Source organism: Pristiophorus japonicus, unplaced genomic scaffold (genome assembly GCF_044704955.1).
Source record: "Pristiophorus japonicus isolate sPriJap1 unplaced genomic scaffold, sPriJap1.hap1 HAP1_SCAFFOLD_318, whole genome shotgun sequence".
NCBI lineage: Eukaryota > Metazoa > Chordata > Chondrichthyes > Pristiophoridae > Pristiophorus > Pristiophorus japonicus.
Window position 1 is genome coordinate 759,892 of NW_027252977.1, and position 16,215 is coordinate 776,106.

At 46.9% G+C, this 16,215-nt stretch overlaps 1 protein-coding gene across 6 annotated transcripts in view; it reads right to left on the reverse strand.

Moving 5' to 3' along the window:
- Nucleotides 1-16,215, reverse strand: part of LOC139249547 (zinc finger protein 664-like) — a 202,033-nt gene that overhangs the window by 169,373 nt on the left and 16,445 nt on the right. Inside the window, exon 1 of one of the 6 annotated variants that reach the window (XM_070872486.1) lies at nt 2,402-2,463. The exons of the other annotated variants lie outside the window; for them this stretch is intronic. The gene's annotated coding sequence lies outside the window, so the exon portion shown is untranslated. Of the gene's footprint in view, nt 1-2,401; nt 2,464-16,215 lie in introns of those variants that run through there. 6 annotated transcript variants of the gene reach the window in all.

Sequence of the window (16,215 nt, forward strand, 5' to 3'; positions counted from 1 at the left end):
CAGACAGATACGTAGGGCGAGCTGGAGCAGTAGCCAGAACTGGTGAGCTATTGAGCTCCCTCTACATTACCTTGACATTACCAATGTTACTCTGTCCCCCATCCCACTCCAGACCATTTCTGTTGCTGAATTTCTAAACTAGTAAAACGTAAAGATGATAAATCCTCAGGAGTGGATGAATTGTATCCACGGATACTAAACCATGCAAGGGATGATTCCATCGAGAGCACTGCGTACAGTTCTGGACCTCAAACCTCATGAATAATGTATTACCTTTGGCGGGGGTTCAGCACAGATTCACCAGAATGATAAAGGGGGTTAAAAGGGTTAAGGTGGCACAGACGAGCATTTTATTTCCTTTAATATATAAAATGAAGGCTGATATCAGTGGGGTGTTTAAGATGATACAGGGATACTATTTCATCTGCTGGGAGACCAGAACAAGGGGCATAACCTTAAAGTTAAAGCTAGGCTGTTCAGGTGTGATGTCAGGAAGCATTTCTTCATACAAAGGGTAGTGGGAATCGGGAACCCTCTCCCCAAAAAGCTGTTGAGGCTGGAGCTCAACTGAAAGGTTCCAGACTCAGAGCTTGTTACACACCACACACACACATCTGATCCCTCACTGAGGACTGTCTTTGAATTCCCCACATTCATTTTGTGCAAGTTGTTCAGATCAGTAGGGGTGCAAGGTCAGAATTTGACCCTCTGTGACACCTAGGCCCTTACTGAAGTTTGTTTCGAGTGCTGTATCATGTCTTTTCAGAATTCACCAGAAAATTATATATTATTTACAGTAAAGAAACAGACCATTCAGCCCCACAGGTCCATGTCGGTGATAATGCTCCACACCACCACCTCCCAACTTACTTCATTCAGCCTATCATATCCTTCGATTCCTTTCTCCCTTATATTCTGATCTGGCTTCCCCTTAAAGGCATCTGTGCTGCTCACCTCAACTACCCCACATATTAGCAAGCTGTACTTTCCAACCACTCTCTGAATAAAGAGCTTTCTCCTCAATTCCTTATTGGATTTATTAGTGAGTAGTTTATATTTATGATCTAGTGTTGGACTCCCACACATGGTAACATCTGCTCTACATTGACCCGATTAAACTCCTTCATAATTTTAAACGTCTCTATTATATCATCCTTCAGCCTTGTCTTCTCTAGAGAATGAGCCCCAGCATGTTCAGTCATTCTGGATATGTAAACCTCTCAGTTCTGGTATCATCGTTCTCAATGTGTGTTGCACCTTCCCCAGTGTCTCTATGTGCTTTGTGTAGTATGGAGAGCAGGACTGTACACAGCACTCCAAGTCTGGTCTATCCAAGGGTCTATATAGATTGAACATAACTTCTCTGCTTTGCAATTCCTTACTCTCGAAACGAACCCCAGTGCTTGGTTTGCATTTTCATGGCCTTTTAACCTGCTTTTCATTATTTGTGTATCTGTCCCCCCATTCCCTTTGCTGCTCTCCTTCATTTAAACACTCATTTACCAACCTCTTTATTCACCCTACCAAGATGTACCACCTCACACCTATCTATATTGGAATTAATTTCCCATTTCCATGCCCAACATACAAGTTCATTAACATTGTGTATTTTCACAGGCCTCCTCAGTATTAACTGTATCCCAAATTTGGGGTCATCCTTATACTTTGAAATTATACTGTCGATTCGTGAGTATATATAAAATACCTCTGCTCCCACTTCCCTTCCCTCAGTGTGTGAATGTAATACATCCAGACCCTGTGTAACCCTCCCCCTTCCCTTCGTGTGTGAATGTAATACATCCAGACCCAGTGTAACCCTCCCCATTCCCTTCCCTCAATGTGTGAATGTAATACATCTAGACCCAGTGTAACCCTCCCCCTTCCCTTCCCTCAGTGTGTGAATGTAATACATTCAGACCCAGTGTAACATAGAAAAATAGTTGCAGAAGTAGACCATTCGGTCCTTCGAGCCTGCACCACCATTCAATAAGATCATGGCTGATCATTCACCTCAGTACCTCTTTCCTGCTTTCTCTCCATACCCTTTTATCCCTTTAGCTTTAAGGACCATAACTAACTTCCCCTTGAATATATCTAATGAACTGGCATCAACAACTCTCTGTGTTAGAGAATTCCACAGGTTTACAACTCTGAGTGAAGAAGTTTCTCCTCATCTCAGTCCTAAATGGCCTACCCCTTATCCTTAGACTGGACTTCCCCAACATCGGGATCGGTCCCTTGGCACTCAGCAACCGGTCATTTAGCCCTTAGCAATTGTTCTTTAGGCACTTTGCAATTGGTCCCTGGGCCCTCAGCCATCGGTCCCTGGGCCCTCAGCCACCGGTCTTTTCTCCCTTAGCAATCCTTGGCCCACAGCAACCAACATTTGGCCTTTACCAACCTGTGCTTTGGCCCTCAGCGACAAGTCCCTTGACACTCAGCCGCCCGATCCTTAGCCCTCAGTCACTGGTTGTTTTGCTCTTAGCATCCAGTCTCTTGGTCCTAAGCAATCAGCCTCTTATCCCTTAGCAACTGGTCCCTTGGTGCTTAGCAACCAGTCCCTTTGCCCGAATGAACCCGTCCCTTGGGCCTAAGCAACAGGTCCCTTTGTCCTGAGCAACTGGTCCCTTGGCCCTCAGCCACCGGTCCCTTCGCCCTGAGCAACCGGTTCCTTGGCCTCCAGCAACCAACACTTGGCCCTTAGCAACCGGTACTTTGGCCCTCAGCAACAAGACCCTTGAGACTCAGCCGCCCGATCCTCAGCCCTCAGTCATCGGTTGTTTTGCTCTTAGCATCCAGTCCATTGGCACTCAGCAACCGGTCCCTTGGCCATTAGCAGCCAACTGTTGCCACGTAGCAACCGGTCCCATCTTCCTGAGCAACCAGTCTTTAGCACTCAGCAACTGGTCCCTTGGCCCTCAACAACCGGTCCTTTGGTTCTCAGCAACCAGTCCCTCGGCCCTAAGGAAACGGCCCCTCGGCCCTAAGGAAACGGCCCCTCGGCCCTAAGGAAACGGCCCCTCGGCCCTAAGGAAACGGCCCCTCGGCCCTAAGGAAACGGCCCCTCGGCCCTAAGGAAACGGCCCCTCGGCCCTAAGGAAACGGCCCCTCGGCCCTAAGGAAACGGCCCCTCGGCCCTAAGGAAACGGCCCCTCGGCCCTAAGGAAACGGCCCCTCGGCCCTAAGGAAACGGCCCCTCGGCCCTAAGGAAACGGCCCCTCGGCCCTAAGGAAACGGCCCCTCGGCCCTAAGGAAACGGCCCCTCGGCCCTAAGGAAACGGCCCCTCGGCCCTAAGGAAACGGTCCCTTGCCCTAAGGAAACGGTCCCTTGCCTCTGAGCAACAGGTGCTTTGGCCCTCAGCCACCATCAGAAAAAGGTGCACAACCTTCACATTAAAGCTGGGCCGTTCAGGTGTGATGTCAGGAAGCACTTGTTCACACAGAGGGTAGCACAAATCTGGAATTCTCTCCCTAAATAGTCTGTTGAGGCTGAAGCCCAATTGAAAAATTCAAGACTCAGATTGATAGAGTTTAGTTAGGTAGAGTTCTGTGTGTCTGTATATAGACACACATACATATACAAACTGAAACACATACACACACATGCAGAAATACATGTACAGAAACAGACATAGACATACATACCCACACATACAGAAACACATACATCAATCATCATAAGCAGTCCCTTAGAATCAAAGAAGACTTGCTTCCACTCTTAAAATGAGTCCTTAGGTGACTGAACAGTCCAATACGAGAACCACAGTCCCTGACACACGTGGGACAGATAGTCGTTGAGGGAAAGGGTGGGTGGGACAGGTTTGCCACACGCTCTTTCCGCTGCCTGCGCTTGATTTCTGCATGCTCTCGGCAATGAGACTCGAGGTGCTCAGCGCCCTCCCGGATGCACTTCCTCCACTTAGGGCGGTCTTTGGCCAGGGACTACCAGGTGTCGGTGGGAATGTTGCACTTTTATCAGGGAGGCTTTGAGGGTCTCCTTGTAACGTTTCCTCTGCCACACCTTTGGCTTGTTTGCCGTGAAGGAGTTCAGAGTAGAGCGCTTGCTTTGGGAATCTCGTGTCTGGCATGCAGACAATGTGGCCTGCCCAGCAGAGCTGATCAAGTGTGGTCAGTGCTTCAATGGTGGGAAAACACAGACACAGGCCTCCAGAAACACATCCACACACACCGAAACACACCCACACACAGAAACAAACACACACCCACACATACAGAAACACACACCCACACATACAGAAGGACCAGGAGAGAATGGGTTATGTCTGTAGTGAATTTAAACCAGATAGGTTTTAAATAGGCTTTTGAAGGCACTTGATCAGCATGCAACAGCTAGTCTGCCGATTTCATAGAATCCTAGAAAGGTTACAGCACAGAAGGAGACCATTTAGCCCGTGCTAGCTCTCTGCAAGAATATCTCAGCTGGTCCCACTCTCCCGCCCTTTCCCCGTAGCATTGCAAGATTTAGGGCCTTGTTTGGTACAAATCTGACCTCTCACTAAGGACTGTGTCTGAACTCCCCACATCCATTTTACACAAGATCTTCAGATTGGTAGGGGTGAAAGGTCGAAGGTTTGACCCCGTGACACCCAGCCCATTGCTGAAGATTGTTTCGAGTGCTGTACTGTGACTTTTCAGAATTCACCATGGAATGACATTGAATTTATAACAGAGAAACAGGCCATTCGGCCTAACTAGTTCATGCCGGAGTTTACTCTCCACACGAGTCTCCACCCACCTTACTACACCTCACCCAATCATCATATATTTCATTCCTTTCTGCCTCATGTACTCAGCTGGCTTCCCCTTAAAGGCACTCTGCCATTCACCTTAACTACTCGATGTGCTAGCAAGCTCTATATTCTAACCTCTCGGATTGAAGAGGCTTCTCCTGAATTCCTGATTGGATTTATTAGTGAGTATCTAATATTTATGACCACTAGTTTTGGACTCCCCACACAGGGTAAAATCATCGCAACATCTACCCTATGTAACCCCTTCACTGTTTCAGTCTATAACTCACCGGGGAACGATAGTGGGACAGGCAGATACGTAGGGCGAGTTGGGGCAGTCGCCGGGACTGGTGAATTATTCCAAATAGAGATTCATTCTGAGGGTTTCCAGGAGATGTTTACTGCTCTTAAATACCAGAATCAAATAATCAGAATACAGCAATTTAAACAGAAAATTCAGCATTTTCTGGGGAGGTGATTGGCCAGACATATTGGTACTGAACAGTATTTAGAAAGGAACGGAATAAGGGGAAGATGGAACACAGACATGCAAACAGATCGGCAGACATACACAGACGGGTGCACACACATACACATAGACACACACACACACACACACACACACACACACACACACACACACACACAGAGACCCACACACACACAGACACGTGCACACACACACATCTGTAACTGGCGAGAAGCTAGGAGCTGTGGATGAGCAGAGAGATTTAGGGGCCCAAGTAGTTAAATCAGTGAAAGCTCGGGGATAGGTACAAAAATAACAACGGGCTAATGGATTGTTGGTGCTCCAGCTGTACAGAGCTCTGGAAAGACCCCATCTGGAGAACTACAGTCAGTTCTGGGCACCATGCCTCAGGGAGGGAGCACAGCACTGATTCACCAGACTATTACTTGGGCTCCAAGGGTTAAATTATGAGGAGAAATTATATAAACTGGGCTTGAATTCCCAGAATACAGAAGGTTAAGGGGCGAGTCCATTTGATTCAGGTTATTAGGATGTGGAAAGGAATTGTTAAGGTAAATAGAGAGAAACGTTTTCTGTTGGCGGAGGATTCCAGGAGAAGGGGGCACAACCTGAAAATCAAAGCCAGGCCATTCAGGAAAGAAGTTAGGAAACACTTCACATAAAGGGTGGTAGAAGTGTGGGATTCTCTCACACAAAAAGCAGCAGGTGCTAGCACTGAAATAATTTTAAATCTGAGATCAATAGATGTTTGTCAGGCAAGGGTGTAAAAGGATACAGAGCCACGGCAGATCAACGATGATCTCACTGAATGGGGGGGGGGGGGGGAAACAGGCTCGAGGGGCTGAATGGCCTGCTTCTGTTCCTACCTCTACTTTATACAGAGTGTCAGCATCGAGCACTCCTAGGGCCGGTACAATACAGAGCTCCCTCTACATTACCCTGTCATTACCAATGTTACTCTGTTCCCCGCCCTGCTCTATACCATTTCTGTTCCTGAGGTTATAAACTTCAATATAGAAAATTATGGGCGGCATCATTGAGAGTTGTGAGGGCTCAGGACCAAGGGACCGGTGGCTGAGGGCCAAGGAACCGGTGGCTGAGGGCCAAGGGACCGGTGGCTGAGGGCCAAGGGACTGGTTGCTGAGGGAAAAACTGCCGGTTGCTGAGGGCAAACCTGTAAGTTGCCGAGGGCAAAGCCATGGTGGTTTAGGGCCAAGGGACAGATTGCTTAGATCCAATGGTTGGGTACGAAGAGCCAAGTAACCGTTTGCTGAGAGCCTTGGCACTGGTGGCAGAGGGCCAAGTTACCAGTTGCTGAGGGCCAAGGGACCGGTTGTTAAGGGCCACGGGACCGGTTGTTAAGGGCCACGGGACCGGTTGCTGAGGGCCAAGGGGCCGGTTGCTGAGGGCCAAGGGGCTGGGTGCTGAGGGCCAAGGGACCGGTTGCTGAGGGACAAGGGACGGGTTGCTGAGGGACACGGGACCGGTGGCTGAGGCCTAAGGGACTGGTTGCTAAGGGCCAAGGGACTGGTTGCTAAGGGACTGGTGGCTGAGGGCCAAAGCACCTGTTGCTCAGAGGCAAGGGACTGGTTCCTTCGGGCAAGGGGCCGTTTCCTTAGGGCCAAGGGACCGGTTCCTTCGGGCCAAGGGACTGGTTGCTGAGAACCAAAGGACCGGTTGTTGAGGGCCAAGGGACAAGTTGCTGAGTGCTAAGGACTGGTTGCTCAGGGAGATGGGACCGGTTGCTGAGTGCCAATGTACTGGATGCGGTGCGGGAGTCCGGGGGAGGTCTATAAAAGGCCCAGCAGTCGGAGCGGCGGCAGATCGGAGGAGGCGGTGCGGGAGTCCGGGAGAGGTCTATGAAAGGCCCAGCAGTCGGAGGAGCGGTGAGTCATCGAGGAGGCTAGCTGCAGCAGCGAGAGAAGGCAAAGAAGTAAAAAGAAATCGAAGGGCAACGTCACAGCCAAGGGGGTAAGTGATTGGTGAGTAGTTTTTCTTCTTTTTCGTTTCCCTTATCAGTCGGTAACCTTTGACATTGTTGCCAAATTAAATTAATGAAGGGTTAAGTCATGGCAGGAGAGCTCAGACACGTGTCATGCTCCTCCTGTGCGAGTGGGAACTCAGGGATGCTTCCAATGTCCCTGACGACTACATGTGCAGGAAGTGTATCCTGCTGCAGCACCTGACAGACCGCGTTGCGGTACTGGAGCTGCGCATGGATTCGCTCTGGAGCATCCGCAATGCTAAGGATGTCGTGAATAGCATGTTTAATGAGTTGGTCACACCACAGCGAAAGGTGACTCAGGTAGATAGGGAATGGGCGACCATTAGGAAGAGCAGTGGAAGGAAGGTAGTGCAGGGGTCCCTTGCGGTCATCCTCCTCCAAAACAGATACACCGCCTTGGGTGCTGTAGGGAGTGGGGAGGGGTGCGGGAGAGTGACTCACTCGGGGAGGGCAGCAGCAGCCAAATTTATGGCACCATGGGTGGCTCTGCTGCACAAGAGGGCAGGAAAAAGAGTGGGAGAGCTATAGTTGTAAGGGATTCTATTGTAAGAGGAATAGATAAGACGTTTCTGTGGCCGCAAATCAGACTCCAGGATGGTATGTTGCCTCACTGGTGGAAGGGTCAAGGATGTCTCAGAGCGGCTGCAGGACATTTTGGAGGGGGAAGATGAACAGCCAGTTGTCGTGGTGCATATAGGTAAAAAACAGGATGAGGTCCTACAAGCTGAATTTAGGGAGCTAGGAGTTAAATTAATAAGTAGGACCTCAAAGGTAATAACCTCAGGATTATCAGTCCCACGTGCTAGTCTGAGTAGGAATTGCAGGTTAGCCAAGATGAATACATGGCTTGAGGAATGGTGCAAGAGTGAGGGATTCAAATTCCTGAGACATTGGAGCCGGTTCTGGGGGAGGTGGAACCAGTACAAACCGGAAGGTCTGCACCTGGGCAGGACCGGAACCAATGTCCTCAGCGGGTGTTTGCTCCTGCTATTGGGGAGCGGTTAAACTAATATGGCAGGTGATGGGAACCTATGCAGGGAGACAGAGGGAAGTAGAATTAGGGCAGAAGCAAAAGATAGAAAGAAGAAAAGTAAAAGTGGAGGGAAGAGAAACCCAAGGTAAAAATCAAAAATGACCACATTAGAACAAAATTTTAAAAGGGCAAAGGGTGTTAAAAAGACAAGCCTGAAGGCTCTGTGCCTCAATGCGAGGAGTATTCGAAATAAGGCGGAGGAATTAACTGTGCAGGCAGCTATTATTGAATATGATATAATTGGCATTATGGAGATATGGCTCCAGGATGACCAAGGCTGGGAATTCAACATCCAGGGTTATTCAACATTCAGGGTATTCAACATTCAGGAGGGATAGACAGAAGGGAAAAGAAGGTGGGGCAGCATTGCTGGTTAAAGAGGAAATTAACACAATAGGGAAGGACATCAGCTTGGACTATGTGGAATCTGTATGGGTAGAGCTGCAGAATACCAAAGGGCAGAAAACTTTAGTGGGAGTTGTGTGCAGACCATCAAACAGTAGTAGTGAGGTTGGGGACAGCATCAAACAAGATATTAGGGATGCATGCAATAAGGGTACAGCAGTTATCATGAGCGACATTAATCTACATATAGATTGGGCTAACCAAACTGGCAGCCATACAGTGAAGGAGGATTTCCTGGAGTGTATTAGGGATGGTTTTCTCGACCAATATGTCGAGGAACCAACCAGAGCGCTGGCCATCCTAGACTGGGTGATATATAATGAGAAAGGACTAATTATCAATCTTGTTGTGCAAGGCCCCTTGGGGAAGAGTGACCATAATATGGTAGATTTCTTTATTAAGATGGAGAGTGACAGTTAATTCAGCGACCAGGGTCCTGAACTTAGGGAAAAGTAACTTCAATGGTATGAGGTGTGAATTGGCTAGAATAGACTGGCGAATGATAATTAAAGGGTTGATGGTTAATTGGCAAAGGAAAACATTTAAAGATCACATGGGTGAACTTCAACAATTGTACATCCTGGTCTGGAGTAAAAATAAAACAGGGAAGGTAGCTCAACCATGGCTAACAAGGGAAATTAAGAAGAGTGTTAAATCCAAGGAATAAATTGGCCAAAATAAAGCAGCAAACCTGAGGACTGGGAGAAATTTAGAATTCAGCAGAGGAGGACAAAGGGTTTAATTAGGAGGGGGAAAATAGAGTATGAGAGGAAGCTTGCTGGGAACATAAAAACTGACTGCAAAAGCTTCTATAGATACGTGAAGAGAAAAAGATTAGTGAAGACAAATGTAGGTCCCTTGCAGTCAGAATCAGGAGAATTTATAATGGGGAACAAAGAAATGGCAGACCAATTGAACAAATACTTTGGTCTGTCTTCATGAAGGAAGACACAAAGAACCTTCTGGAAATACTAGGGGTCTAGTGAGAAGGAGGAACTGAAGGACATCCTTGTTAGTCAGGAAATTGTGTTTGGGAAATTGATGGGATTGAAGGCCGATAAATCCCCTGGGCCTGATAGTCTGCATCCCAGAGTAGTTGAGAAAGTGGCCCAAGAAATAGTGGATGCATTGGTAATAATTTTCCAGCAGTCTATCAACTCTGGATCAGTTCCTATGGACTGGAGGGTAGCTAATGTAACACCACTATGAAAAAGGAGGGAGAGAAAACAGGGAATTATAGACCAGTTAGCCTGACATTAGTGGTGTGGAAAATGTTAGAATCAATTATTAAAAATAGAAACATAGAAAATAGGTGCAGGAGTAGGCGATTCGGCCCTTCGAGCCTGATTTTAAACAAAGACCTTCTGTTAATGTTTCAGGTTAATATTAAATCATGTTAAGATCTTGAGGTTTTTCTGCAAGCTGTGGGTTTTGTTTCAAAACGTGTTAGTGTTGTAACATTTCGCAGTCTCGAGTCTGAGATGTCATGGCTATTCCTCCATGAATTCTTTGTTAGCTTGTACTGTCCCTATACAATTCCCACGTTCTCAACTTCAATGTCTCTATACATTTTTAAACATTCACATTCCCCCCTTTTATCATTCCATGATAACACTAAGGATCATTCTAGGAGTATCGCATTCATCCGTTCACACTCGATTTCCTGAATCATATTGCTGTTAGTGTCGAGTAGTTCTTTAGTTCGTTGGATCATAACTCGGGAGCCCTTGACCACAAGAGGGTTTGCTAACCTTGCCATCATTACCTTACAACAAAGGTTAAGGCAACCAACAATCAATTAACAGGTAATTATTACTACGATGAGAATAATTGCCCCATGCATTAGATAGGATCTCCAAGATCCATCTGATAGCCCATCAACCCAGCTAGATCCTTCTGCTGGTGTGGATAAATTCTTCACCTCCCTTCTTATGTGATCAGCGAGATTGGTTATGTTTTCTGAACTATCAGGAATGTAAGTGCAACATTCAGACCCTATCAGGGCACACGTTCCCCCTTTCTCAGCTAACAGGTAATCGAGGGCCATTCGGTTTTGTAATGCTACGGTCCTCATTGCTATCATTTCAGCTGTGATGCCCTCCAGAGCTTCAGCAGTATTGTATTGGCCCCCCTCCTCTCGTGATACTTTGGCTCTGAATCCATCTGACAGTCTGTTAGGGTGAGTGGAACGGGGCGCAAAGGAATTCCCCCTTTGGAATGTATAGGGAATGTGAACACACCCAACATCTAGAAAAGTTCCCATTTTGCGCATAAACATAAGACATGTACAAAAAGGTGTTTACATGGAGCTCTCGTCTCTGTCTCCCCTCCCATGCGCCGAAACTGTCATATATCAACACTATTATACAGACTGTGGCATACAGACAGTTTCATCTTCTGGCTCAGGATTCAGATAAATAGTCCAATTATTTTGCTGATTAAAAGAGTTCAGTTTTCCCGTCTCTCTTCTCAGGTCACCGTCGGTGCAGCTGGCTGTCTATCACTACGGGTAAAAGTTCAAACTGGTCCACGTTCCATTTAGGATGCCAACTGCCTTGTTCAGCTATAGAGAAGAGGAAGTCTGGAACAGAAACAGGAGTGAGAATAACCAGTAAAATAGGTTCGTTAGAGGGTGGTGAGCTTGCAGTGGTGCAGGTGAACCCAGGCACTTTTCCCCTCAACCTTGGCTGCAGTGGGAGTGGTGAGTAACACCTGAAAAGGCCCCTCCCATTGTGGCTCTAATCCCTTCCGAATCTATACTTCCCTGGTGCCACGAGGGACAATTCGGGTAAAACTGAGAGGTCGAGGTGAGCATCTTGAACCTGGTTGTGAGCTAGTCGCAGAGCCTGAGTCAGAGAAAGAACATAGGTGGTCATGTCGGGCTGAGATACCATATCTAGGAACAATTTCCCTCATTAACACCTTAACAACAGTTTGAGCCTTATTGTCCAGGGTAGGGTAGGCTTCAATCCATCTGCTAAACACATCTACTATTACTAACACATATTTGTAACACTGAACTTTTTGCAACTCAATGTAGTCCAACTGAAATGTCTCAAAGGGACCTTCGGGTCGGGGCGTTTTACCCCAATCACAGGGGACTCCCTTCCCTGGATTATGTTGCTGGCAAACCAGGCAACGACTACTGATGTTCTGGGTGAGCGCCTGGAGTCTAGGGTGCCACCAAGTAGCCAAAAGTGTATCACTCGTGGTCCTTGCTCCACAATGAGTAACAAAATGCATACAGTCAATAACCCATAGAGCCAACTCGTTAGACATGCAAGTCTGTTCCGCGGGAGTGGTCCAGAGTTTAGAAACATTGTCATAAGTACATCCATAATATTTCCACAACAGTTTATCTTTTTCAGGTGCTTTTATATCATCTTGGATGGTTGGCATTGGTTTTTCCGAGGCTAACTTATCCTTCGCAGGATTTTTAGTCTGACTCATCATTTTGGGCACTACCATCTGTTGGTCACGAGAGGCCTGTTTAGCCTCTTTGTCAGCACAGTGGTTCCCTATATCAACCGTGGATTTTCCGGTGGTATGGGCGGTACATTTAACAACGGCAATGTGCTTGGGGAGCATAAGGGCTTGCAACAAATCAGATACTAGTTGCTTTTGGGATATCTTATTCCCCTGTGAGGTTAGGAATCCCCTATTTTTCCATAATTGTCCGAAATCATGGGCCACCCCAAAGGCATACCTAGAGTCGGTATAGATATTGACTTTGAGATCTTTGGCAAAGATACAAGCTTGGGTGAGGGCGAATAGTTCAGCTTGTTGGGCAGAATAGGCAGTTTCAAAAGCGGCAGATTCCAAGACCTGATTCTCCTGGTTTACTATGGCGTATCCTGAGATTCGTGTACCTTCTGGATTAATTCCGTCAACATACATAATACAGTCTGGATCTTCCATTGGTACATCAACTAAATCTTCCCTGACTGATGTGGCCTCTTAAATTAAAGATAAACAATCATGACTGGGTTCTTCCTCATCTTGGGGTGACTCAGTAAGAAAACAGGCCGGATTAATTGCAGTACAGTGCAGAAAGGTCAGTTTAGGATTGCCTGTGATTTCAGTGGGTTCTGTCGGATAGAGGGCCAGTCCACATTGCCCTGCACTGGGATCTCAATCAGATCAATGGGAGTATAACCCACTTGGGAGGGGTCCTCTGCCCACACGAGGATCCACATAGTCAGGTATGATGCTGCAGAGTCGTTAAGACCTTCTCGGGGTCCCCGTGGAATTGGACTGTTCGGCCATGTTTTACAATTTGCACATCCCGGCTGGTAGGGTCAGCCTCGTCGAAAGCCTGGCGCACCATAACTTCCAAATCTTTAGCTTGGTGGGGCCCTTTTTTCAACCATGCTTGCCCCTCGCTGCAGCAGGAACGCCATCTTGCCTCTGTCCTCGAGGTCGACTACCTTGATCCTTCTCTACCGCGATTCTGCCACAACCGCTGGAAGGGTACTATGAAATTGATCTTCTTCCCCAGGAGTCCTGCCACTGGAGCAGAGAAGGTATTTTTAGATCGTTCCAGTCGGATCATTGCCACGCAGTCGTGATGGATGGTCTGTGGCTCAGGTGCTGCACTGGTCTGTTCTCTGGTGCCTGGCCCAAGAAAAGGTGAGGTTTTGCTCTGCCTCTGAGCATGGGTGGACATCGATTGCTGGAGTGAAGAGGTCTTCCCATTTCCACTGGGATCATATGCTAAGGTCACGTGATAGGGTGCCTGCGGCAGGTCCAGAGACCACCACTGAGGGGTTCTAGTGGTATACTGCCGCTTAAGGGTTCCCTGTTTTACAATAACCCCATCATCTCCACACTCCAAATGCAACTGGAATTTGCAGAGGAGGTCTCTAGCCATCAAGTTACAGTCCAGATTGGTTGTGATAACAAATCGATGTTCCACCGATTCTTCCTGGTAACCCATTTTAACCGGTTCTGACACCGGGAATGTAGAGACTTGTCCCAGGAATCCTGACAGTCCCTGTGTTTCAGTGAAGGCATGGAGTTTCAGCTTTGATTGTACAGAAGACATGAAGGCTCCCATATCTATCAAGAAGGGTTGCCACTCATTCCGAATTTTTAACAATATCATCGGTTCGTCATCCGGGGAGGGTCCGTGCGTAGTCAATACAAATCGGGGGACGGTTGGCCAAAGGGGTTGTTCTGGGAGAAGTTAGTGTAAGATCCCCGTCCTCTCCCCCCTTGCCCCCCTCCTCTTCCTTTTTCGTGCTGACGGGAGGAACAATTTCTATTCCAATGTCCTTCTTGCCCACAAATAAAGCATCCATCTCGTCTTTCCCAGCCCCGACCTCTTCCCATACCAGGCCGGGGACAGTAGGGCGGTCCGTAATTAGCAGGGTCTGGGCCATTTGGGTGTTTGATATAACCGTATCCCTGTTTATCCACCCAACCCTGCACGCAATACTGCGGTTCCATCTGGTAGCCCCTTGGGTCGGGTTTTGGTCCTTCCACCCGAAGCGGCTCTTCCTTTCTAGTCACGTATTCAGTCTTGACCCGGGTTGGGGGCGCACCTCCCCCCGCTCCTTTCTTTTCCTGCCAATAATATTTAACCGCCCTTTCCATCTGGGCTTTACTATTATCGACCCAATTATTTGTCCGGATAGCGTGAGCAACCGAATAGGGCAGGCACTGAAGTAGGATAGCGCAGCATTGAGCAGAATCCTCTCCTGCCCTGAAGGCATTATCTCCTGATTGACTTCCGTATATTTCAATAAATCTTTCCATGAATTCATCAGCAGTTTCTTCTCGTTTGGGTTTAGTTTCTAATACTGCGGCCATACTGATGGGCTTCTGAAGGGTCGTGGTGAGAGCATTAAAGATAGCGTTTAGGTGATCCTGGACATCGTTAGGGTGAGCAACCAACAATGCATCATGAGTAGCACGTCCTAGGTGAGTTAGAAATCGGGCATGCTCAGTTGGGCTCAGGGTTTGCTTTACCAGGGCCCACAGGTCCCTTGATTCAGCATTATATCCATGCATGTCGAGGTCACTCCATGAAATCAGAGGTCAGGGTTCAGTTGGGTTTGTGGATCCCTTTCAGCTTATTTATCTTAGCCTTTTAACTCTTCAATTTGTTTTGTTTGAGTATCTATTTCTTTATTGTATCAGGCAAGTATTATTACATAAGCTAGTTCTGTTTTTATTTTTATTCTGACTATCGCACAATTCCTCTGTTAGGTGAGTCTTTTTTCTATTAAGAAATCCAAATTGATAGAAATGGCTTTCAATGGAAAGGGTTAACTCCTTTACAAGTTTGTAAGAAGACTTGATGTCATTACGTGACTTCACGTAACCATCTGAAAAAAAATCTTTTCATCAGGAAAGGCAGCATTTTTTAACTTCTTGTTCAAGTACTTGCCAAAGATATTTTTTTAATTGATTTAAAACGAGACAACACATTTGTTTATTGAAATTCAATTTCGTTATCAGCCTCGGTCAATGCAAAGCCAACCATTTTAACTAGTAGTCTATCAATACCTTTCTCAGAGGTCCCAGTGGAACTCTGAGTAGGTTTCTCGTGCGTGCACTCTTTCTTTAAGACGTTGTGGAAAGTATTTTTATCTAAGCTGATACCATACGGTATTTGTGTGCCTTTTGATTAAAATGGAGTCCTGGCCCTTCCAGAACTTTCTGCATTTTAGCAGTCAGCTTGCATAAACAGCTAAACCTGCTGTTAGATGGCTGATGGCCATCAGACAGCTAGGAGACAAGTCATGCTGAGACAAGTAACCCCCCATGGTGCTCTCCTATTGTCTACACGACAGGAGTTCCATGTCACCCCACCCTCATCTTCTAGCCATTATCTCTTTCCGAGACCTCATCCATTTGATGCAAACAGATAAACTGACCAGGAAATTGAAACAATCCTGACACAATACAAGACAGGTGATAGCCCATTACCTATGACTCATGGAGTAATGGCCGTTTGGCTTTCTGATAACCCTGACAAAAGGAAATATCTGGACACCATGACAGGACCAGGATATAGTAATTAACTCTTTATCAGTATTCACTGACTGTGAGACAGAGCAATACACAGGGAGAGGCCAGAACTTTGGTTTTACTGTATAAATATCTTGTTATTGTTAAACTGAACCATTTCGGAGGTGTTCATTTAGCCCTTGACTGAGTGAAACCTACCCCTTGCGAGCAAGTAAATTAAAAAGGAAACTTCTAAGTGTCGGAGTCATTCTTTTCGGAGGTCGAGATTTCGACAGTTATTGGAGGTTCCAACAAGATGCATACTCTCTGTTCTGTGAGTAAAACGGATACAGGCATAGTGCCTCTCCAGTGAAAGGCTTCGGTGGCCAAACAAGGTGAGCCTTTGCTCACAAGAGATTTCTTCACTGTTGAATCGCAGATGTAATCTGTTGTCCACAGCTGAGGTACTGCATCTACAAGACTCGGCATTTAAAAGTTAAAGGTATTTTTTTTTTTATAACCATTTCTTTCTCAGCTCGCCAGCAGAAGAGAACAGGTTCTGGAAAAAACCTCGAGA